The sequence below is a fragment of the Vicia villosa genome, linkage group LG7 (genome assembly GCF_029867415.1).
Source record: "Vicia villosa cultivar HV-30 ecotype Madison, WI linkage group LG7, Vvil1.0, whole genome shotgun sequence".
NCBI lineage: Eukaryota > Viridiplantae > Streptophyta > Magnoliopsida > Fabales > Fabaceae > Vicia > Vicia villosa.
In genome coordinates this window covers 17,543,853-17,568,308 of record NC_081186.1, presented here as the reverse complement: position 1 = coordinate 17,568,308, position 24,456 = coordinate 17,543,853, and the positions used below count along the sequence as shown (strand labels likewise).

The following is a 24,456-nucleotide window of genomic DNA, read 5'->3' as shown; positions in this document are numbered from 1 at the left end:
CGGTGAAGCTCTCGTTCTCCTTGTCTTGCCAACTCACTCTCTTCGTTCCCGTCGCCTCTGATCGGAGATTTTCCCCGCCTCCATGAACTCGATATCTATCCTTCCCTCTCTTCTCTCTCGGTCTCAATCTCTTCGATTCAGCAATGAACGAACAACGAAATCGAAAGAAACGCTTAGAGATACTTGCCGACTGGAAAAAGTTTCTGGCGCTTCTCCGATTGCGATCGCAAAGACGAGAAAACCAGAGACTGTCTTTTGGAGTATTCAGGTATGAGTGTATTGATCTCTTAGCTTCTGCTTTCTTCCTTTTTTTTTATTTGCAATTTTGAGAACGTTGTGATGATGTTGCATTGTTGTTGAGGAAGAAGAATGAAGATGGAAGTTGATTCGGTTGATTGAAGATGAAGGTTCTGAGATGCGATGGAGAATCCAAGGAGAAAGATAATTCTGAATTCAGAGAGGAAGATTGAAGATGATGAATATATAGAGATGATGAAGATTCAGATTGAAGATTCTGGTGGTTGAAGAATTGGTGGTGAAGATTGAAGAATTGGTTCAGAGGTTAGTTACAAGATCCATTTTATGTTATGATCTCCTTGTTCTTCTGATAATTTTATTCTTCCATCTCTTTTGATTTCTCTTGTGTGTGATTGAGTTGAGAGGGAAGGATGAATGAAGTGGTGTGTGTGATGATGGTGAAGCAAAGAGAGTTCAGAGAGATTGGAGAGAGAGATTGAAGGAGGTAGAAGATGAAGTTTGAAGAGTGAAAATGGTGGATGAATGGTGTGGAGGAGAAAAAAATGGTTGAAGCCCCTGAATTATGGAGAGAGAAGAGATTATATAGGTGAAGGTGATTGATTTGAGCTAGTGGATTTAGTGAAGTTAGTTAAAGATCTGAGGGTGGAAATCGAAACCCAGAGATGTTAGTTACATGTGGTTAGGATTCTGTTATAGCTGTTGTAGTTGGTTATTTCTATTTGGTAACTGTTAGGTCTATTTTCAGTTTCAGTTAGTTATAGGTTTTTGGTTAGGGAAGACAGTTTGGACAGTTAGGAAGTTAGTTAGTTAGGGGATAAGAGATTAGGGCCCTTGGATGGTGAATTCTTGTTATGAAAGGAATGGTGAGGATTGAAGTTAGTTGGAGGTTGTTAGGATAGGTTTGAAGGTTAGAAAAGTTAATGAAACAGTGATTGGTTTTGAAATGAATAGCTTTGTGCTTGAATTGATATAAACTGAACTGCACATGACGAATACCCTATGGGACAGAATGCTTCAATTGAGATAACTTAAAATATTGCAAACTGTCAGTTTGAATTTTCTGCATAACTTTGCCTTGTGCTGGCTGTTTGAATTCATTGATGGACTGGCTTGGTCTTTCTTTTATGTATGCAGGGATGTTGATTCATGAACGAAGGTTGCAGGGCTGTTTTGTTGTAGCTTGTATGTGCAAGTGTTTGGTATGAAACTGATATGTTGGTTACAAGTTGCTAGTGTAAAGGCTGTTATGTATTTGTTTATTTTCTAGACGATGAATGTGTGTATTGGACTGTGTTCAAAGTGTGAGTATGCAGCTGTTATGAATATGAACTTTGGTTTTTTCTCTTCTTTTTCTGAGTGTCCCTTTAACTGATATAGTGCCTGTTTTTATATTCTGATGCAGGGCATTTATCTTGGATGAATTTTGAGCATTAGAAGCTACAAGGCTTGAAGCTTGAAGTCTGAAGATGTATGATGCATAAGAGGATGACTCATGGAGCTGAAGTGAAAAACTCTGAAGTTCAGAAGAGCAATGAGTCTAGGATCATGGTTGACTTCGGCCAACTATTTGTCAATCAACTCTTTTTTTTTTTGTAATTTCTTACTATATGGTTTATTAATCTCTTTTAGGATTGAACTTGTAATTTAGTAATTGATGGCCCTTCTTGTAATGGATTCCTTTTTGAAAGATACTGCAACAACTTTGAATGTGTCTTTAAATTACCAAACTTCTTGGATAAGCGTTTCTAAATGCCAACTTGTAATGGTTTCCGTGTCCGTTGAAACTTGGTACCCCAAACAATGTAGCTTGTATCACAAGTAAACAAGTGGACCATATGAAGTGTCTTGAATTGCTGAAATATAGATCCTCAAGGATGTCTCAGTAGATACACTGCGTCTTAACCAAATGATGAACACAAGCTTAGGAGTAGGTAACTTGAACCATAGTTCACAAAGACAACTTTGAGCACAATGGTAAATCCTTGAATTCCTTGTAACATTTGAAAGGAGAATGTCCCTCGTAGTTAAATGACAGAAATCTATAGTAACCATGAATCAAAATCCTAGCTTCCAACCATGATAGATGAGGAAATAACTTGAATTAACCTTGAATGGGGATAAGAGCCTCAAATTAATAGCCAAACTCAATCCCTCCAAGATCCTTGATCCCATTGCCATATGTTTATTTGATGAATGAATGCAAAGTGTTATGTTAATGCCTAATGGAGAGATGCATATGAAATCGGAAGTCTAAGCAAGTTAGGAATAAATATGTGGGCAAATTTTGGGGTGCAACAGCCTTTCTCTTCGGTTTCTTTTCTTTCTTCTTCTGTTCCTTCTTTCTTAACTCATCCAGAGATGGAAGAGTTCTTCCTCGAATCCATGCAGGATCAACAAAAGTTTGAGCTTTAACGCATGACTTCAAATAGCGTTTAACAGATTTGTCTAGCTCCTCTTTGAACATATGAGAGAAACTCACAACAGGAGTTCTTCTAGTTAGAATATTTGGAAACATTGTTGAAGGAGTGGTCACTTCTTCAATTAGCTGCATCCTTTTTAGAGTCTGAGCATTCAGAATAACCCCTTGGATAGCAGTCAAGTTTTTAGATGGGCCAACTGTTCTTAGAACATCTATCAAGCCACTCTCAATCAGAATATCTGAAATCATCCTTCCAAGAGGAATAGTATTCTTCTTGAGTTTGGGATTCTTCTGACGTTCTTCATCTCTTGATTCTTCAATATTAGTCTTCAGATGTTGAAAAAGAATGTGTGGCAGATTAACTCTCATGCCTTTTTCAATGCAGAATAATATATACTTCTGATCCTGATTGACATAGGTAGCAGCGCTTGATGATTTTCTGTGATAGAGAGATCCCAGAATGATCTCAGCCCATACTCTATAGGAAAGCTTCAAGGCAGTAGTGAAAGTAGAGGCTGTAACGCTCGGAAAAATAAGTATATGCTTGATTTGGACGTTGTGACGTTTATTGGAATTTTACCGTTTTTGGAGTCGTTTCAGTCGGTATTAGTTCGGGTTGGCGGACTAATATTTAATTGAAGGTTTTCATATTTTTGGTACTAGAAATATTATTAAGGTAATATTCCGCGTTTTGGGGGCGTTTGAACGATATTTGAGCGTAGGGGCATTTTGGTCATTTCCGCGGGGTAGATATTTTCTTTATAAGAAAGAGATATTTGTGAGAAAAGAGAAAGAAAGGGAAGAGAGAAATAAGAAGAGCAAAGATGGAGAGAAAGTGAAGAAGGGGATTTTGGAGAAGATGAAGAATCAAACCAAGGTAAGGGGGTGAATCTAATTTATCTTGGATGTATGATTCTTAATAGTCTTGTTCTTGTTTTGTTCTTGTTCATCTTCTTCATCCTTTCCATATTTTCCATTTCTCTTGTTTTGTAAGAAATTGTGATGTTTTCATGATATAGCAAGATTCAAACATGTCTTGATTGGTATTTTGTATATAATCATGTCCTTGTGGTGTTATGGTGATTGATCATGCTTTCTTTTGCATTTCCATGGCTTGATTGAGTTTGAATAAAATGTTAGGTTTTGAGAAATATTGATGAATCAACCATGAAAAGTTTGATGTTAGGTTGTTTCTATGGTTTGTATGTGTTGTATTGGTGTTATAATGATGTTTTGGAGTGGTTTTGGTGGGTATAAGGGGCTTGAGACAGTTCTGGTTCGTGCTGGTTTTTTCTGGGTTTCCGCAGGTCCGCTGAACGGAGGGGGGTCTGCTGAGCGGAGTTTTCTTAGGCTCGCTTCTGGCAGGGTCCGCTGAGCGGAGCTCAAGCGGCCAACAACATTTTCTGTTTTTCCAAAACTTTGAAACTTCGTAACTCTTGGACCGTAACTCCGATTTTGTCGCCGTTCGAAGCGTTGGAAAGCTAACGCAATGAACTATAATATGATTTAGTGAAATGATTCATAGGATGTAGTATCCTATTATTTTTATTAGGATTTAGTGATAGAACTATGTAGGGTTAACTTATGAAGTATGTTTATGTTTTCCAAACTTTGAAAGGTCGTATCTTTTAACTCGGGTGTTCGTTTTATGTGTTGTTTAAAACGTTCGGAATCTATTTCCATGCTCTATATGATGATGTAGGATGTAGTAGTGGTTGGTTGATTTTCATAAATGGTTTTGTAAACTAGTGCATGATAAATCATGATGATGTGTTATGTATTAATGAATGTTCATTCTTGATATGTGATGATGTTTGGTTGTTTGTTATTAACATGATGTGTGGCCTTATGGCAAGTAATTGTTGTTATGAGAATGATGTATTATCATTGTTGAATTGTTGTTATTACAACTTGTTGATGATGTATTGATGGAGTTGTGGGCCAATGGCCAATATTAATTTGATGTGATGCAATTATGCGATCATTTATGCCGATGTGGCTAGTGTGTTTTGACGGTGAATGTGTGTTATGTGCTTATTAATGCCCGTGTGGTAATTATGGTGTGATGTAATTGATAACGATGTTATTAATTGGTGATGTATCCTTTTGGATAGAATATAAACGGTGTAACGTGAGTATGTGACCGTGTTATATTATTGATGATGTTGTTGTCATGTAATAGAGTCATGTATTTGCACAGCATAACATTTCAATACGTTAATGGCGGAATGCTATTAACAGGTGGCCTGCGGGCATTGGTTACCAGTATGAGCTTAATGCTCGGTAACGGTATATTAGCCTGAGTGGCAAGAGGTCATCAGTGGGAGCTACATGCTCGGTGACGACAGCCTGCGGGCTTCCTAAGTGGAATAAAGTCCCAGCATAATGCTCGGCAAGGTGTATTTGTCATAATGACAAGGAGGAGTTTACTCCGGATTTGGTACCACATGCATATGCATAGTCGAGTCTCTTTCATCATTGTCCGTCTTTATAATTTATGTTATCATTCAAGTGTAGTATTACTTATATATTGATTGTGGTTAAATGAGTGGATTACTTTGTTGTATGATTCTTGATACTCTGATATTTTCTTGCCTAAATGTCCGTCTTTTCAAGGTGTTTGTTTGGTTACTTAGTGTAACATCCTGACTGTGTTGTATGAAATTTTAATACTCTGATATTTTCTTGCCTAAATGCTTGGGTAGAATTGGGGTGTTACATTAGTGGTATTAGAGCAGGTTGGTCTGTCCGGCCAGTGTTGTCTAATGTTGTTTAATTCCTCAGTACGTGATAAGTGTGTGGAGCACTGTCAGTACTTATTGTGCCTCTAGTCAGTTGTATGCAGGAATGGTTTGAAGCTAAGTGGGGGAGAAGATATGCTTCTCGGATATGTTTCAGTTGCAAGATGTTAGTATGCTACTGAGGGCAGCAGTACTAGTGTTGTTGGAATTTGTTGTTTTCTGAAGTGAAGGTGACTTGGACTTAAGACTTTGATTGTTAATCAAGTTGGAGTGTCTCGGAGTATATTTTGGTTATTTCTAAAGAATGGAATTTAGAAAGTTGTGATGCTCTAACGCTACTGATGGACTGTGAAGTTGTTGTTTGAGTAGCCTTGTGTGAGGTGTCTTTGTTGGATCAGTGATTTAGGAAAGTATTGTGGTAGACTTTGTTGTAGGAGTTATTGACGTTGTTGGAAATGTTCTGAAACTCGAGTGAGAATTAGGAGTATGAAGAGTTGAGTAGGATCTCAGGAATTTTATTCTTAGGATTTGTTAGAAGTGTTTTGGTACGTAGCTACAAGACGACGGGTTGGCTGGTTCAGATGATCTTGAGAGGTTTGTGAATTATGGAATCATAGTGCTTCTGTGCTATGAGCAAAAGTTGGAAAGAATATTATTAATGTTGGTACTGATAGTTTATACTCTATTATGATTGTCGGCTACCTATTGACAAATTGAGGACTTGATCACCCTTAATCTCTTGTTGATAGTGGACGGGATCGTATTGGACGTGATAGGCTTATCTGGCTAGTTTGACAATATTGGAAGTGAATGAGTCGGTGCAAGGTGGTACGATGTTGTTTATGTTGTCGACGACTTTAGATGTTCTTGAGGAATAGCAATTGTGGGAATTGCGGATAGTTGTGCATTTGTATAAGTGTTTCTTGAAGGTTTAATTGATTCATCGTTGAAAAGAGGAATTCTGTCTTGGAGTTCTGTTTTGACGGATTTAGTTCCTAGAACTATTGTTTTGTCGAGGGTTCCGTATCGGATGCCCACTTCTGAGTTGAAAGAGTTGAGGAGTCGACTTAAGGATTTTCTTGAGAAGAGGTTTGTTCGTTCGAGTGTGTCGCCGTAGGGTGCACGTGTTTTGTTGGTTAATGTAATACGGTGAACTGACTTTTTTATCGAAATATCGCGGATAGCAAGAGTCACCACCGACTTTTATTTTATCCAAACAAGTTAGAAAGGCTAAAAGAAACAAGAAAAACCTTTTAAATAAAATAGGGTTCGGGGGGTAATTATGCAAAGGGAAGGTGTAAGGCACCCTTTGCATCCATGGTTTTCCATGGGCTCTTAATTGCTTTGCTCTTTTTTTTTTAGAAAAGTAGATGAAAAAGATAGGGACTTTAGCTCGTAAATGAGCGTAGCCCTTTTGAAGAATTATGAGAAAGAATATAACAAAGGTTTAGAGCAAGACAAAGCAATTAAGGGCAATTACCTTAAACTTAGATGATAGGTTTCTTTTAGCCTTTCAGGGTGAAAGGGTCTATCCTTGCCATAAGATGGCAGGAAGCCTTTCGTTTGGAGGTTGAAGGGTCATCGGGTTATCGTTCGCCATAAGACTGACCCATGCCATAGAGAGGCAGGTAGTCTAAGGGAAGGATCAGAATAGCCTTTTTCGTAGGCAGCCAGAGGATACCTTAGCCTTTTCTTAGGCAACTTTCGAGGGTCGAGATCATGTATATCGAAGGCAGCATCATTAGGGACCATGATCTTAATCGAGGCAACTGGCTAAGGTATCCTCGTATTCGAGGGACTGGCTATTCTGCAAAAAATACACAAGGCAACAGGCAACAGGCAACAGGCAACAGAGAGGTTACCCCAAAAGTGTGCGTGTGTGCACCAATCACGTGATCATATTCAATTATATTGTCTTATAATTAGGTGATTCTAATTTAGTTCAGAGTTACACTCCCTAAAATTACTAACCACAACAATATAGACAAATAATTAAAGCAATACGGGGAAGGGAAATTGTAACCAGCGGAGGAGAGGAGAATTGAAACCAGCGGGATATAATTAAAAAGCAAAAGGTTTAACACAAGTAATAATTGAAAATAGGGTTTAGGGTTACCAACACTCGTAGCTTTGGCAGTCGACAAACCCTGAAAATTGGAAAAGAAAGAATAAACAGAGGGGTGAGTGCATTATCGGTTCGGAGGTAAACGAGGTTAACCCTAAAAATATAAGGATAAATAATTTAAAAATAATCAAATAGACAAAGAAAGGCACTTAGCTTTGCATTTGATCTGATATGGTTGGCAGCCGGAGGAGAGCCTCGGAGGTAACCCTGAAAAGGCAAAAAGGCAAGGCATAGAAAGGAGTGAATGTATGCACAGTTCAAAAATATAAGGGCAAACCCTAAAATTAAAAGGAAATAAAATAGACTTTTAAAAAAATAAATAGGGTACTTAACTTTGGGGTTTTTGACCAGGCGCGTAGTCGGAAGAAACCCTGTTGATAACCCTGAAAAGGTATAAAAATAAAATGTATTCAGTGTAGGACATGATCTTCGTAAACCCTGATTAGGGTTCGAATTAAATAAGAAAATACTAACGATTTAATTAATTATTGGTCTCACGACCTAATTAATTAAATCGGGAGTAAGAAAATAAAATCGAGAATAAAAATAATTTTTATGCATTTTTTGGAATTAAAACAAAATAACTATGATTTTTTTTAGATATGTATACAATTAAATAAGTAATTAAATATAAATTAAATAAGATATATAAATAAAACAAAAATTTAAAAACATGATAGTTTTAATGTTAATAGGAAAAAAGAAAAAATGCTATATAAATATAAAAATAGTAAATAAATAAAAAAAGGAAGTTGTATAATAAAAAGTAAAAAAAATTGCAAAAAAACTTAACTCGGATTCAATGCTGCGCATGCCCCTGAGCCCTTGATGTGCCTGCAGCTTGGAGGCGTTGGATCGGGAGAGAGAAGCGATCAGACGGCCAAAGGAGTGAGAGCGCATCGTAAGTGTATACGCGCGAAGTAACGAATTTGGACGGATTCAAAATCCAAAACGCACGCAAGCCCCACCAATCACAGGAAGACACGTCTTTGTCTTCTTCGTTGGAATTTTCAGACCGAGGCTTTTACAGCGCTTTTCATATGCGCGCTATAAAAGCTTGCACATATTATACCTGCAAAAATAAAAAAGGACCCAAACCACACCAAAAATTTGGCGCGACCATTCAAAAGAGATCGTCCAACATCCCTAAGCACGACTATGGCCTCGATTTAACCTGATTTTGGCTAAAATAGAAAGCCCCAAATTGAAGCTTCGAAACCCTAACATGGTATAACTCTCGAGACAGCATAGGAATGTAATTAAAACTCCAGAATCAATCCAATCATCAATATAAACATGAATATGCAATCATAAATCAATGAGGATGCTTGTAATATGCAAATCGAGCAAAGTTTAAAAACGACAAACCGTGAGGATTTGCGATGGATTCAAAGAGCTAGGAACTTGGAAGAGGATTGAGACACACTCAAATATGCCCTAGGAACCAGTCTTGATCGATAGCAACACTTGAATCGACCTCAATCTCAGAATTGAATCTTGAGTTTTTACTTGATTTTTCACTCGGATTTTGTTCTCTTGAAGCTGCCAAAAACGTGAACCCTAGTATATGGATTGGTTCATGTACTTATAGAGATGATTTTAGGGTGAATCTTCAGTCTTGAATCTCAAGAAATCTTTGATTGAAAATATGGGAAATTTGATTTGATACAAGCTTCCAAATTTGGCCTTTGATTGATTTTTACACCTCTAATTATGCGAACGAAATTTTATTGTCTTAATGAGGAAATTTGATTGATATTTGGCTTAAAATTGGAGAAAAAATCATATCTTTTATTTTTATTATTTTACATGATTAAATTATGATTTTTTAATAAATAAAAACCATAAAATATCAATAAAAACAATACCAAATGAAAAAATATATTTCTGGGACGTGCATGGGCCTAAGATGAAGTTTGGATGAAAAAAAACATAGGCCCATTTGGAAATGTTTGGAGTTTTGAACCTTTTCTCTTCACACATTTTTTTCAAGATAGTCCAACTTTGACAAAGCATTTCTCCCTCAATTTTTGAGTTATGGAAGTGTTCTAGGACTTTTTAGAAACCTTAGAGAGTCCTCTAACCAGTTTCTTTGGTATCATATCAAAATTATTTTCCATGCTCATTTTATGTCCTTTTGAAAAAAGTGTCTTTTTGTTGACTTTTGAAAGGGACCTATAATGTTTTGGTCCATATCTCTTAATTGAAGCATTTCTAGACTTGGCATGTGAGAGACAAAGTTGTAGAGAATCAAATTTCCTTCAAAATGAGCTTTGGATGGGAAATTTCTGATGTTCCATGTGAGAGTTATGAATGGTCAAAGTTCAGTTGACTTTTCCTATAGAAAACCCTAATTTAGAAACTTTTTGAGTTGTTGATTTTTGATCTTTCCTTGATGAACCATGATCAATTCTTGATCAAATGGTGAATGATACTTTAATATGAGGATCTTGACAAAAAATCAGGAGTTTTGACTTTGCTTTGACCACAGTTGACTTTTAGGTCATCCCAGTCGACTGTTGACTTTCTGAACAATTGAGTGCCCAATCTTTTGAGATGAGACTTCATACTTGTCATGGAGATGATGTAGGATATGTTGAGCCATATGATATGCCTTGGAGCCATTGATTCACTTATTTCCCTTTGAATGAGTCAACCCTAGTTTTAGAGCTTTTGTATAGGAGAGTGTGTTTAGGAGCTTTGTGTATTGATTTGAATTTGTACAAGAGAAATAGTATGGGCAAATTTTGGGGTATGACAGCTGCCCCTGTTCAATTATCTTAAACCTGAAGATGTAGAGTGGTTTGTATGCCAGTCGGTATCTGAAGGTGGAAGGTGATTGAACACTAGAATACTGAGAAAATTTGCCCTAGCTGAAGTAGGGTCTCTTGTCGGAGATGGGCTTGAAGATGCCATCCAGGTGTTTTGAGAAGATGTATGATGGAGATGGGCTTGAAGATGCCATCCGACTTGATATACTTGAGAGTTATAAAATGTCGTACGTTAGACTGGGTCTAGCTTGCATCCTCAGATGTCTGGAAAACCGTACGTTAGGTCAAAGAATAAATCGTGCGTTAGACTATTCTCAATTGCATCCTTAGATGTCTGGAAAACCGTGCGTTAGGTCGAAGAATAAATCGTGCGTTAGACTATTCTCAATTGCATCCTCAGATGTCTGGAAAACCGTGCGTTTGGTCGAAGAATAAATCGTGCGTTAGACTATTCTCAATTGCATCCTCAGATGTCTAGAAAACCGTGCGTTAGGTCGAAGAATAAATCGTGCGTTAGACTATTCTCAATTGCATCCTCAGATGTCTAGAAAACCGTGCGTTAGGTCGAAGAATAAATCGTGCGTTAGACTATTCTCAATTGCATCCTTAGATGTCTGGAAAACCGTGCTTTAGGTCGAAGAATAAATCGTGTGTTAGACTATTCTCTATTGCATCCTTAGATGTCTGGAAAACCGTACGTTAGGCGTTGTTTGGAATAAGATTCGAATCTTCGTACCTGTCAAGTATTGTTAGTACTCATGCAATGTTATGATGCATGTATTATGTAACGAATCTCTCAAAATAAATGAGAAACCTACATGACATGTATGAATGAGGTAATGATTGCATTGTATGAAATGTGTTTATGATATATGATGTATGATTTATCCTGTCTTGATTGAGAAAATAAATCTCTGTGTCTGATCTTGTTTTGAAGATGCTCAGTTGGGGATTTATGATTTCTGCTTGGGGATGATTAGTAACTTGATACACCCTGCCTGGGGACCAGAGATATTGATAAATTCTATTGGGGAACTATATCCTTTGTTGAGAGTATTGAAGATATCTTCTTAATGAATACTCTGTGGGGATTCCTTCAGATTATTGACTTCGAAGGAGGACTTCTGGATTACCTTAGACATTGTCTCTTTTTCCTTTCCTATCTAATGAACTAATAGATGTTTTTGTGACCGAAAAATATATGATAATCATGTTCATATGCATATGTTCATTCAACATTATCATTGGACGTTTGCGTATTCGAAAAAAAAAAGAAAAAAGAGGAAAACTCGAAAGTGAGAAAGTAACTTGTATTAAGAAGGCCATGAATAGGCAAAATAAAAACATATTGTGTTTTTTTTTTTGAAAAAGGTACAGAATAAAACAAAAGAAAAGTAGCTATGTGTAAACAATCCTATTGAGTTTCAACTCTGCTATTGCTATTATGTCTTCGAGCGTCTCATCCCTTGCTTGTTGGAGAAAGATGATTGAATCGATCCGCGCCTTTTGAACTTGGTGTTGTAGATATATCTGATTGATGAATGATGTGAACGAGACATAGTCGTACGCTTAATCCTTAACTTTTGCCTAGACCTCCCTTTCAGGTTTTCGGTCTAGCAGGATACCCTTTTTTGCCCAAGTCGCCCTTTCGGGTTTTCAACTTGCCGGGTGTACATTTTTTATATATATATCCCTAATTTTTGCCCAACCCCTTTTGGTTTGCCGGGATGCCCTTACTTTTGCCTAGGTACGTCGACCTAGCGGGTCATATTTATGCGTAGTATTTTTTTGACTATGTCTGCGTTCACAGGCTGTGGGAAGTCTTCTCCGTCCATAGTAGTGAGTATCATGGCTCCTCCGGAAAATATCTTCTTGATTACGAATGGTCCCTCGTAGGTGGGAGTCCACTTGCCCCTAGGATCACCTTGTGGTAGGATAATCCTCTTTATGACCAAGTCACCAGCCTGATAAACTTGTTGTTTGACTTTTTTGTTGAATGCCTTGATCATACGCTTCTGATACAATTGTCCATGACAGACAGCCGCAAGCCTCTTTTCGTCGATCAGGTTTATCTGATCCAGTCGAGTTTGAATCCATTCATCTTCGTCTAGCTCTGCCTCTTTCATGATCCTTAAGGATGGAATCTGAACTTCGATCGGTAGCACAACCTCCATGCCATAGACTAATGAGAACGGGGTTGCCCCAGTCGATGTACGTGCAGAAGTACGATAGCCGTGAAGAGCAAATGGTAACATCTCGTGCCAATCCTTATAAGTCACAGTCATTTTCTGTACAATCTTCTTTATGTTCTTGTTGGCGGCTTCCACAGTGTCGTTCATCTTTGGTCTATATGGAGAAGAGTTGTGATGCTTGATGTTGAACTGTGTGCAGAGCTCGGTAATCATCTTGTTATTTAAATTGGTACCATTATCAGTGATAATCCTCTCGGGGATGCCATACCGACAAATGAGATTGTGCTTAATGAATCGAGCCACCACATTCTTGGTTACGGAAGCAAAGGAAGCAGCCTCTACCCATTTGGTAAAGTAGTCAATGGCTACAAGGATGAAGCGGTGTCCATTGGACGCGGTAGGTTTCATCTCCCCGATCATATCAATGCCCCACATTGCAAAAGGCCAAGGAGCGGTCAGCACATTTAGAGGAACAGGAGGCACGTGTACTTTGTCGGCGTATATCTGACACTTGTGGCAAGTTCTTGAGTGTTGGTGACAGTCAGTTTCCATAGTGGACCAAGTAGCCTGCTCTCAGAATCTTTTTAGCCATAGTATGCCCACTAGAATGGGTTCCAAAAGTGTCGTCATGCATGTCCTCCATGATCTCTTCAGCTTCCTTCTTGTTCACACAACGAAGCAGGGTTGAATCATGGTTGCACTTGTATAAGGTTCCATTGCTCAGAAAGAACTTGGATGCGAACCTTCTCAAGAATTTCTTGTCAGTGATGGATGCCCCTTCAGGGTATTCTTGAGTCTCGAGGTATCTTTTTACTTCGTGAAACCATGGTTTCTCTTCAACCTCGTCAGTAACTATCTCGTAACAGTATGCTGGTTCGTCATATCTTTCAATAATAACTATAGGAGCCTCGTTGTCCCATCTGACTTTGAACATGGATGACATAGTAGCTAATGCGTCTGCCAGTTGATTCTCTTCTCGGGGAATGTGTTCAAAAGTAATCTCTTCGAAGTGTGGAATTAAAGATAGCACCAAATCTTTATAAGGCATGAGATTAGGATGCTTCGTGTCCCATTCTCCTTTGATTTGACTGATTACTAAGGCTGAATCCCCATATACTTCTAAGAACTTGATTCTTAAGTCAATAGCAGCTCTGAGTCCCAAAATACATGCTTCATACTCAGCCATATTATTGGTACAGTCGAAACATAGTCTTGCTGTGAACGGGGTGTGTCCACCTGCGGGAGAGACAATCACAGCGCCAATACCATTACCAAGTGCATTCGAAGCTCCATCAAAAACCATAGTCCATCGGGATCCTGGTTCAGATCCTTCATCCGGGCCAGGTTGTTCATAATCAGTAACAAGCATCACATCTTCATCTGGAAATTCAAAACTCATAGATTGATAGTCGTCTACAGCTTGTTGGGCCAAATGATTTGCCACTACACTTCCTTTGATTGCTTTCTGTGTTGTATATTGGATGTCGTATTCTGTTAGTATCATTTGCCATCTTGCTATTCGTCCAGAGAGAGCGGGTTTTTCAAACACATGCTTGATAGGATCCATTCTAGAAATCAACAAAGTGGTATGGTTCAACATATACTGTCTTAGTCGGCGAGCAGCCCATGCCAAAGCACAGCAAGTTTTCTCGAGCAGTGAGTATCTTGTTTCACAGTCGCTAAACTTTTTGCTAAGGTAATATATTGCATGCTCTTTTCGACCAGACTCGTCATGTTGCCCCAGTACGCACCCCATCGAATTCTCTAACACTGTTAAGTACATGATTAGAGGTCTTCCTTCAGCGGGTGGTATCATGATCGGAGGTTCTTGCAGGTACTTCTTTATCTTGTCAAAGGCTTCTTGACATTGGTCGTTCCATTTCACTACTTGATCTTTCCTCAGTAACTTGAAGATTGGCTCACAAGTAGCGGTCAGATGGGAGATAAATCTAGCAATGTAGTTCAGACGTCCCAAGAATCCTCTAACTTCTTTCTCGTTTCGTGGAGCAGGCATCTCTTGTATAGCTTTTACCTTTGCAGGATAGACTTCAATACCTTTACTACTAACAACGAAACCCAGCAGCTTACCAGACCTTACGCTAAAGGTACACTTGTTCTGATTCAGTCTCAGCTTGTACTTCTTCAACCTATCAAACAACTTCTGTAGATGGACCAGATGTTCTTCTTCAGTGTTGGACTTCGCAATCATATCGTCAACATAGACCTCTATTTCTTTGTGGATCATGTCATGGAATAGAGCTACCATTGCACGTTGGTACGTTGCCCCAGCATTCTTCAATCCAAAGGGCATGACTTTGTAACAGAAAGTGCCCCAAGGTGTAGTAAAAGTTGTCTTTTCCATGTCTTCGGGTGCCATCTTAATCTGATTGTAACCTGAGAAACCATCCATGAAAGAGAAAACTTTGCATTGCGCAGTACTATCAACCAGAATGTCGATATGTGGTAGGGGAAAATCATCTTTAGGGCTTGCTCGATTCAAATCTCTGTAGTCTACACACATTCTGACCTTTCCATCCTTCTTGGGTACGGGTACTATATTGGCAATCCATGGCGGATAACTCACTACTTTCAGGAACCCAACGTTGAATTGTTTCTCGACCTCTTCTTTGATTTTCTGAGCCATGTCAGGTCTGCTTCTTCGCAACTTTTGTTTAACCGGAGGACTATTTTCTTTGATAGGTAGACGATGAACCACAATATCAGTATCGAGCCCAGGCATATCTTCGTAGGACCAAGCAAAGATCTCAACATTGTCTCGTAACATTTGAATCAATCTTTGTTTGACAGTATCCTCTAATTCAGCCCCTACCTTGATCTCTTTCTTTTCTTCGTCGGTGCCTATGTTCACAACCTCAATTGGCTCTTCGTGCGGCTGTATAGTCTTCTCTTCTTGCTCTAGTAATCTGGCAAGTTCTCTAGGCACTTCAAAACCTTCCTCACCTTCATCCTCAGCTTGATAGATCGGATTTTCAAAGTCATATTTAGCAATAGCAGAGTCGTTATCGATAGGATCCAGAGTGGATATGAATCTGCAGTGCATGTGGGTGTGTGTGAGAACACAAAGCTATAAAAGTAAAGAAAAATAAAAGCAAACACACAATTTGAATACGAAACGTCCAATGTTTTATTGAATGAAAATATGCTTATGAAATGACAAGCCCTAACAATGGACCATTGTGCCTCGGGCAGGACACACGACTTTAGAGTTTATTGTTTATTGAAGTACATAATTTAAACTTGGAAATAAAAAGGAAAGCAGAAAATAAAACTAAGAACGGCAATTACTCCTGACTATAGGAGATAGAAACAATGTCTTCAGTCTTCCAGTTGTCCAACCCTTGGTCTGATGTAGGGAAGATCCACTTGTCCAGGTTGTAATTATCTTCATCTTCTCCAATGGCATTGACCCCCTTGCTGATGAAATGATGCTTCAAACCTTCTGGACGTGGATGTTGTTCTCCCTTCTGATCCTTAGCAGTGCGGCCTAAACCCCATTTGTTGGACTTGTATGGAATATCAGGTAATTGCCCCCAGATGGTGCAACCACCTTTTTCTACCACAGCCCTAGCGTCTTTCAGAGAAGCCATTGCAGGAATAACCCCAGTAACTTTAGGAGGAGTGTAGACGTGCTTAGTCTCGGGAACCACTTGGGGGACCAATTCGTACGCTATACGGGGAGATTCAAAAGCTTCTCCAGTGAATTCAAGATACTTGGTCTCATCTATGAAGCTCACCACATACTCTTCTTCACCATACACAGTGACGATCTTGCCTTTCGCTGGGTATTTAAGTTTCTGATGGAGAGTTGAAGTCACAGCATTTGCCCCATGTATCCAAGGACGTCCAAGTAGACATGAATAGGCGGGACAAATATCCATCACATAGAACACAGTATTGAAAGTCTGGGAACCTACTCTGATCGGGAGCTCAACTTCGCCATACACAGTACTCATTGTTCCATCGTAAGCTTTTACTATCACATCACTGGATTTCAACTCAATTCTGTCAACTTTGAGTTTGTCCAGCACCAACTTGGGTAGCACATTCAGAGACGAGCCATTATCAACCAGTACATGAGCCAAGGTGGTACCACCACATTCAATGGAGATATGCAGTGCCTTGTTATGATTCTTCCCACTAGGACTCAGATCAGCATCAGAGAACCCAAGGTTATTATCTGTCGTCAGGTTTGCGATACAATTCTCGAGTTGAGTGACAGTAATCTCTTGTGGCACATGGGCAGCCTCTAGAAACTTCATCATAGCTTTGGCGTGAGTTTTGGAACAACTCAGGAGTGACAACATAGAGATCTTAGAAGGAGTATGCCCCATTTGTTCAACAATGTCATAATCACTTTTGTGAATGATCTTCAGGAATTCGTTCGTTTCTTCAGGTGGTGGATTTCCAGCGACAGGCTCAAGTTCATGTAACGGTCCTTTACCACGAGCATCAGCATTCGGGGTGATAGTAACAGCAGGTGAAGCAGTGTTCGGAGAGATATCTGGAGAAAATACCCTTCCACTTCTTGTCACTTTACTAGTTCCAGCAATATTAACCACATCAGGATTGGCATCTTCAGAAACTTTATCAGATTCAAGCTCTTGCTTAACTCCTTGAACATAGACCTCGGCACCATAATTCCAAGGGACAGCCTTATCAGAAGAATATGGCATCGGACCAGGTTGAGTGATAACGATCGGAGCCACACGGGGTTCAACAGAAATCTTGAAAGGAGCCTTGGTAGGGATCTTCAACGGGACTTTGGAAATGACGGATACATCTTCGAACTTCAAACCACGGGAGAAACCTTCGCACAACTCCTCAATGGAAGGAGTCTTCTCAAACCTGATGGTGCCACGATCCATCCAGCCTTGGATACCTCTTTTCAGATTCTCACAGCCATTAGGTAGGAATGCACAGTAATAACAGTCAGGGTCGCAACCTGGAAATAAACCAGCTCGCAGCAGCTTTCTCTTGATGTCAGGGAGAGGGGTTGACAGATCTCTTACATCATAGACATGGATTGTGTCCATGATAGTATTAACAGTATTGTCATGCTTTGGCATAGGGGCAGTGATGACATTAGGAATCTTTGGGGCGTCGAACTCGATCTCGCCAGCTTCTATCATGTCTTGGACTTTGTTTTTCAAGGCCCAACAATTATCTGTATTATGTCCAGTAGCATTAGAATGGTAAGCGCATGTAGCCTTGGGATCATAAGCTGGACTAGCGGTGTTGACAAACTTCGGAGGATCCTTCAGGGTGACCAGCTCAGCCTTTAGTAGATGTTGTAAGGCTTGAGACAAAGGCATGTTGATCGGGGTGAATTGCCTCCTTGGTCTATCAGTCTTGCGTTGATAATCTTGTCTAGGAGCTTGTTGAGATGATGGAGTAGAGATGAGGATAGCTCCAACAGATTGATTCTGATCATTTTTACCACGGCCCCTCTGGCTATGAACAGCATTAGACTCATTTCTTCCCTGATATGGCTTCTTTGCGGTACCAGAAGATGTACCCACTTGAATCTTCCCACTTCAAATACCATTCTCAACACGCTCTCCAGTCAAGATAAGATCAGTGAATCCAGACGAGGAACTACCCAGCAAGTGACTATAGAACGGCCCAGTTAGCGTACTGTGGACCGTCCTTTCGGGCCATACCCCTCCGTGGGTGGGATACGTGAACTGACTCTTTTTTGTCGATCGGACGCTTTCGCGTCACTTTTGAAAAAGTTTACAGAGTCGCCACCGACCTTTTATTTTATCCAATGAAGGAAAGGTTTATAAAAGAAACAGAAAAAAGACCTTTGAGAGATTCTGGGTAAGGGGGTAGGTTATACAAAGGGAAGGTGTTAGCACCCTTTGTATCCATGGTTATCCATGGGCTCTTTAGTTTGCTTAGCTCATTTGCTTTACTTTTCAATTGATTCGGAATGCTTTACCTGTGTTTTTGAAATACCTTTGCAAATAGAATTTGTAATGATCCTTGTGCGGATATATACAAATGCTTGTTTATCTTTCGAAAGATGTTTTGAAAAGATCGTTAATTTTGTAATGATCCGTGTTTGGATGTATACAAAATATTGTCTTTTGGAAAATTCGTTTTAAAAAAACAACAGTGTATGAGAATTTTGTTTGTTTTGATTTTGAGCAAGCAAACTAGGAGGTCTACCCTGAGTTAGGAGGTCTTTATCCTTGTTCCCTTTAAAAATCTATCCATTCGTCGGATATAAACAAAAGGTTCGATTTTGTACTCGAAACAGTAGAAATGTAACTTTGATTTTGAAAAGAGTGAAAAGGGGTTACCCTAGGAGGTGCAAATGTGATTGTGATTGAATTCAGATATTTATCTTTGAAGTTAGTGATCTGACGGTTCAGTTTTATCTTTGACATACACGCAGTTTATAGGTGTGCTGGAAATTAAAATGCGGAAATGTAAAGTGCGGAAAGTAAATCTACGCTATTACATCGATTGTGCGGGAAATGTAAACTAGCCTATTTACATGAATTTGACATCCTATACATTTATCTAGGAATTTTAAATTGCAAGAAATAAAAGGCATATTTTTTGGATTTTTATGATTTATTTTAAATATAATTAATGCATGATTAATTAATTTTAAAATAAAGAAAAGATGAAAAAATGATCAAACTTAGAAAATAAGTTTAGAATATGTACAAAATGTTTGTTAATTGATTTTAGAACAAAACTAATTTTTTTGGAATTTTTGAAATTGTTTTTGGATTTTTTAAGTTAATTAAAACATAATTATATAAATAATTACACAAATAATTAAGACTTAATGATAAAATTATCCTAAATATGTACAAAATTAGTTTATGATATATAAACAATATTTAACACAAAGAACAATTTTTTTATGATTTTTTGACTAATTAAAATAATTAATAAGCAAATATATAAATACATACTAATTAATTATGAAAAATATTGAAATTTTGAAGAAAAATAAAATATTTTTATTTCAGAAAATAATATATTATTTTAGAAGTTTAAAATATTTTTTGGGGAATTTTTTGAATTTTTAAACTATTTTTAATTAATTTATCAAAGAAATTAAAATAAAATAGAAAATAAAAAAGGATACTTATTCAGTGTGGAAGTTGACTGAGGGAGCATGGTGTAGCTGCGTGTGTGAGGCGTTGGATTGGAGATTGAATTGATCCAAGGGTTCAGATCTGAGGTCACATGAAGCACATGATTAAAGCAAGGCATGGGATTAGTGGGAGACCAAAGTCAGACTGGTCCCCACCCTCGCCTGCATGGACCAATGGAAACAGAGGAGAGAAGGTTGAAAAGTTGACTGACGAACCACGCTCGGACGCGTGGTCGTCTTCAACCTCCGTCCCATGCACTTTTTCAGACAGATAGCGGGGGTTTTTAACCCCCTCTATTTCACGATACAAAAACGTTATTTTCGGTAGCTTCCCAAACCTGCAAGAACACACGTTAGCAACATATGAAAACAACCCAGATCCACTAAACATGATGCCCTGAATCCAAATATGTCATTAGTTTCGTGGTTTGATGCTCATAGCTATAGGTTCGAAGATGTTAAAGTATGAACACTCATAAGCTTATGTTAATGGCATATGGCTATCCTCACGTGGGAGTTGGCATGTTAAGGCCCAGATCATTTGCATAGGACCTTATGAGCATGATAGGATGGTTGGTTAGCATTGAAATCAGTTGCATATACAAAAACGAAAATAAAATTCATATGTACATGAAGAGTATTATATGCTTTATACGACTCTCATGGGCCTGTGTTTAAAGTTCAATCTTACTCTATTATCTTTGAGAAGATGATTAGAATGCTTGGTTTGTATTAATATTGATTGGAAAATTGATTTTGAAAATTACAAAGTGTGGAGATTTTTTGAGAATTTTGAGAGGTTTGTGGCTATTCTCTTGCTATCTCTTCGTGTCCTCTCCTTGTTGCTGAAGTATGCTACTCCTTTTATAGCCCAAAGGCTGCTTGGAAGTGAAGCAAGAAACTTGGTTGCCTTTGTTGAAAGTTTTGGTTCTTTAATAATAAAAAACTTTGAATTTTTGACCAAGCCTTGACTACATTCAATGCTCTTGCCTTGGGCATCAATCTTCTGCAGAAAATTGAAGACTTTGGAGGTGAGTCATGCTTGGAGATCAAGCCACCAATTATCCATGCAATTTTCCTTTAATTTTAATCTTAAAATAAGATAAAATCATGTCAAAAATGGATAATATAGATGTGGGCTTTGTCTTGGTCGTGGGAGGCCCATAGTAACATGGAAAAGATGTTTGGACCACAAAAACTTGGCATCTTTTGGAAAAAAAACATTTTTGAGCAATGTTGATTTCATGCATTTTCCCAAAATTTAGCCAACTTCAACAAGGTGTAAATCCTTCAATTTTTGTCATATGAAGGAGATCTTGCACTTTTTGGAAACCTCAAAGAGTCCTCTAACCAATGTCTTTGGTCTCATATCAAAATGATTTTTGGTTCTCCTTGTGTGTCCATTTGAAAAAAGTGTCTTTTTGTTGACTTTGAAAATGACCTGTAATGTCTTTGGCCATATTTTTCAAATGGTGAATGCTATGACCATGGGATCAATTGCATTTGAAAGATAATTGAATTTCCTTCAAAATGAGCTTTGGTTGACATTTTTTGGATGAAGGATGAGAGAGTTATGATCAGTCAAAGTTGAGTTGACTTTTCAGGCAAAAACCCTAATTTTGAATCTTAGGGTTTTGTTGATTTTTGATCTTTCCTTGATGAATTGTGATCATCCAATGATCAAATGTTGAATCCTTTGACAAAATATGGACTTTGACAAAAAATTTCATTTTTGACTGTCAGTTGACTTTTTTGGTCAAACGGGTCGTCTGTTGACTGTTTGAGCTGCTGACGGTGCGTCTGAGTGAATTGAAGCTTGAAAATTTGAATGATGGTACTTTGAGATGTATGGATGTATTTGAAATCCATTTGAGCTCTCAAAACTTGTTGCTCCTGTTAAAACAAGAAAAACCCTGATTAGGGACTGTTTGTATAGGAGGCAGTTAAGCGTACCTGATTTTTGTGCAGTGTTGAGTTTCTGCTAATCGCGTGATATTCAGAAGACTTCTAACACAAAAATCTTGGAAATTTGTATTGTGAATGATTGATTTGATTGATTGTACAAATCACTGAGAATTGTACTGTCTGCAGTTTGTCTATCAACTGACTGTTCGTGTACTGAAGCAGCAGTTAAAGTGAAAAATCAACAGTCAAAGTTAATTTTCTTTTTTTTTTTTGTTGTTATTTTTGTTTTTGTTTTGTGTGAAGCATGAAAATTTATTTACATGACTTGTTAGAAACAGAAACATAATAAATAACTGATATTTACGGTATGCGGGCAAAATTACCGATAATAACCTGAAAATTATTTACTGCACAGAAATAGAAATATTTGACTGGCAGAAAACACACAAAATATTATCTTAGTAATTAAGCAATATTATGACAAATAGTACAACATTTAATACTGACAGTATAAATATTACATACTATATTGAACAGTACGACGAACAAACGGTACGTTTAAGAAAAAATAAGAAACACGGCAAACTTTAAAAATGACGGTTGACGAACCATGCTATGATTAATAACATGTAGAGGATTGGGAGTGCAACCATTGCAGGTCCACACTTCTCAGGACTGTGTAGGCAGAAGAAAGTCATGATCACCGTAGCAATGGTGATGACTGTAAGAAACAGTGTCTCTATCCATTTTGCCATTCTTGCTAGGAAAGAAGAAAGAAAATGGATGATGAAGTAGAAATTTGAAAGATGATTTAGAATTTGATGTGAGATTTGTGGGAAGAATGAGAGGTATTTATAGAATGGAAAGATGATAGAGACGTTGGGGAATGATGTGATTCCGTACAAAAGGAAATTTGAGTGGTAGTGAGATTTGAAAGAAAGTGTAAGGTATTGTTGGGAAAAGAGAGATGGATAGAATAAAGTTGAGATTTGAATTTGAAAGGATAGATTTGAAAAGATTTTGAAAATAATGGAATATAGCACAAAAGTTAGTGGGAAAACAAAAACAATTGTTATCAGTACAGTGTGAGTTTCCTGCTTTTGCGCCTGCAAAAAGATTTAACCCTGCATGAACTGTGTTAGTACTATTTATCTGTAAAATAAATAAATAGTATTTGTGAAGTAAAGAACAGTATTTGGCGTTTGCGTAAGAATAAATTCCACTGTAAGCCAAGTTACTGTGTAAGAAAAATTCTGAAAACCAAGTTCTTCATATGTCAGGATATTTTGAAAAAATCCATGTTTATATGAGACTCTTAATTTTCATATTGAAACTTTCCTGAAAAAAGAAGTGGGCAAATTTTGGGGTATAACAGTTGCCCCTATTCAATCTTCTTAAACCTGAAGAGATTGTCTGAAATCTGAGGGTAGAAGATGATTGAATAAATAGATGCCCTGAAAATTTGCACTTACCTTGATCAGCAGAGATGTTGGAAGTTGCATTTGAATGTTGTCTGTGAAATGTTGTTGGCAGATTGAAACATTACCTGAGATGGGCTTTCGGATGCCACCTGGACAATGTGTTGATGGTTTGTTCATCAGAATGAATCTGTTGATTATATCTTGATGAAGGATTTGAAAGTTGATCATTGTGGAACCGTTTGAGGTATCACTTTAAATCTGCAATGTTAGATCGTTCTGGAACCGTCTGAGGTTTCGCCTTAGATCTGCAATGTTAGATCGTTCTGGAACCGTCTGAGGTTTCGCCTTAGATCTGCAATGTTAGATCGTTCTGGAACCGTCTGAGGTTTCGCCTTAGATCTGTAATGCTAGATCGTTCTGGAACCGTCTGAGGTTTCGCCTTAGATCTGCAATGTTAGATCGTTCTGGAACCGTCTGAGGTTTCGCCTTAGATCTGCAATGTTAGATCGTTCTGGAACCGTCTGAGGTTTCGCCTTAGATCTGTAATGCTAGATCGTTCTGGAACCGTCTGAGGTTTCGCCTTAGATCTGCAATGTTAGATCGTTCTGGAACCGTCTGAGGTTTCGCCTTAGATCTGTAATGCTAGATCGTTCTGGAACCGTCTGAGGTTTCGCCTTAGACTAGCAATGTTAGATGATAAATGAGTTGAGAATGAGAGTTCTTCAGAGTGAATCTTTGGTTTGATTGTATTTGAAAGGACTGCTTGTCTGAATAAGTTTCAGGATGAACACTGCATGTGAGTGAGAACATCTTTGCTGAAGACATCTGTCTACCTGAAAAATCAAGTTAATAATATGCGATGTCTATGATGCATGTATGATATGAGATCCTCGAGCTAGAGGAGAAATATGCAAGTTATGTTGTGTATGAATATGCGTATGATGCATGATTGTGAATGTGAATATGAGTGTGAATGTGATGCATGGTTTATGCAGCTTAGAGCGTGTCAAGCTCCTGATTGGGAAAATAAATCCCAGCTTAGTCGTCAAGAAATGAAGGCATTGTGATTGGGAAAATAAATCCCTGCTAGCCATTTGGAAGTGAAGGCATCGTGGTTGTTGATGATCTTCTGTCTCGCTTGAGTACCCTGGGTTGGGGAAATTCTTTGAGAACCAGGATGTTCTATTGAAGGATCTTTGATTACTGCTCGGGGATGAACAGTAGTTTTGAGAGTTCGGACTGTGACGCCCTTTGGAGTGGGAATGAGGAAGATGCATAATCCTCCGATGCACTAGCTGACCAAGTTTGGGTGCGGAGATCACACCTTCTGAAGACGGTAATCTGGAACAACCCTGCTGGGGAATAAGACTTCTTTCGAAAGAAAAATCTTTTTGAGGGATTTGTTGAGGAATGTGTCTCCATTGGGGAAACTTCCTTCTGATGCTGGTTTAGGATAATGTCCAAATAATTGGGACATGTCCGGAAT

General features: G+C 38.3%; 1 long non-coding RNA gene across 1 annotated transcript; it reads left to right on the top strand.

Annotated features, from left to right (window-relative positions):
- The first annotated feature begins 288 nt into the window (after positions 1–288).
- LOC131616993 (uncharacterized) lies at positions 289–1,977 on the top strand. The gene is made up of 3 exons (XR_009288381.1): positions 289–561; positions 1,393–1,559; positions 1,661–1,977. It is a non-coding gene; the product is annotated as an uncharacterized LOC131616993 (long non-coding RNA).
- The last annotated feature ends 22,479 nt before the right edge of the window (positions 1,978–24,456 follow it).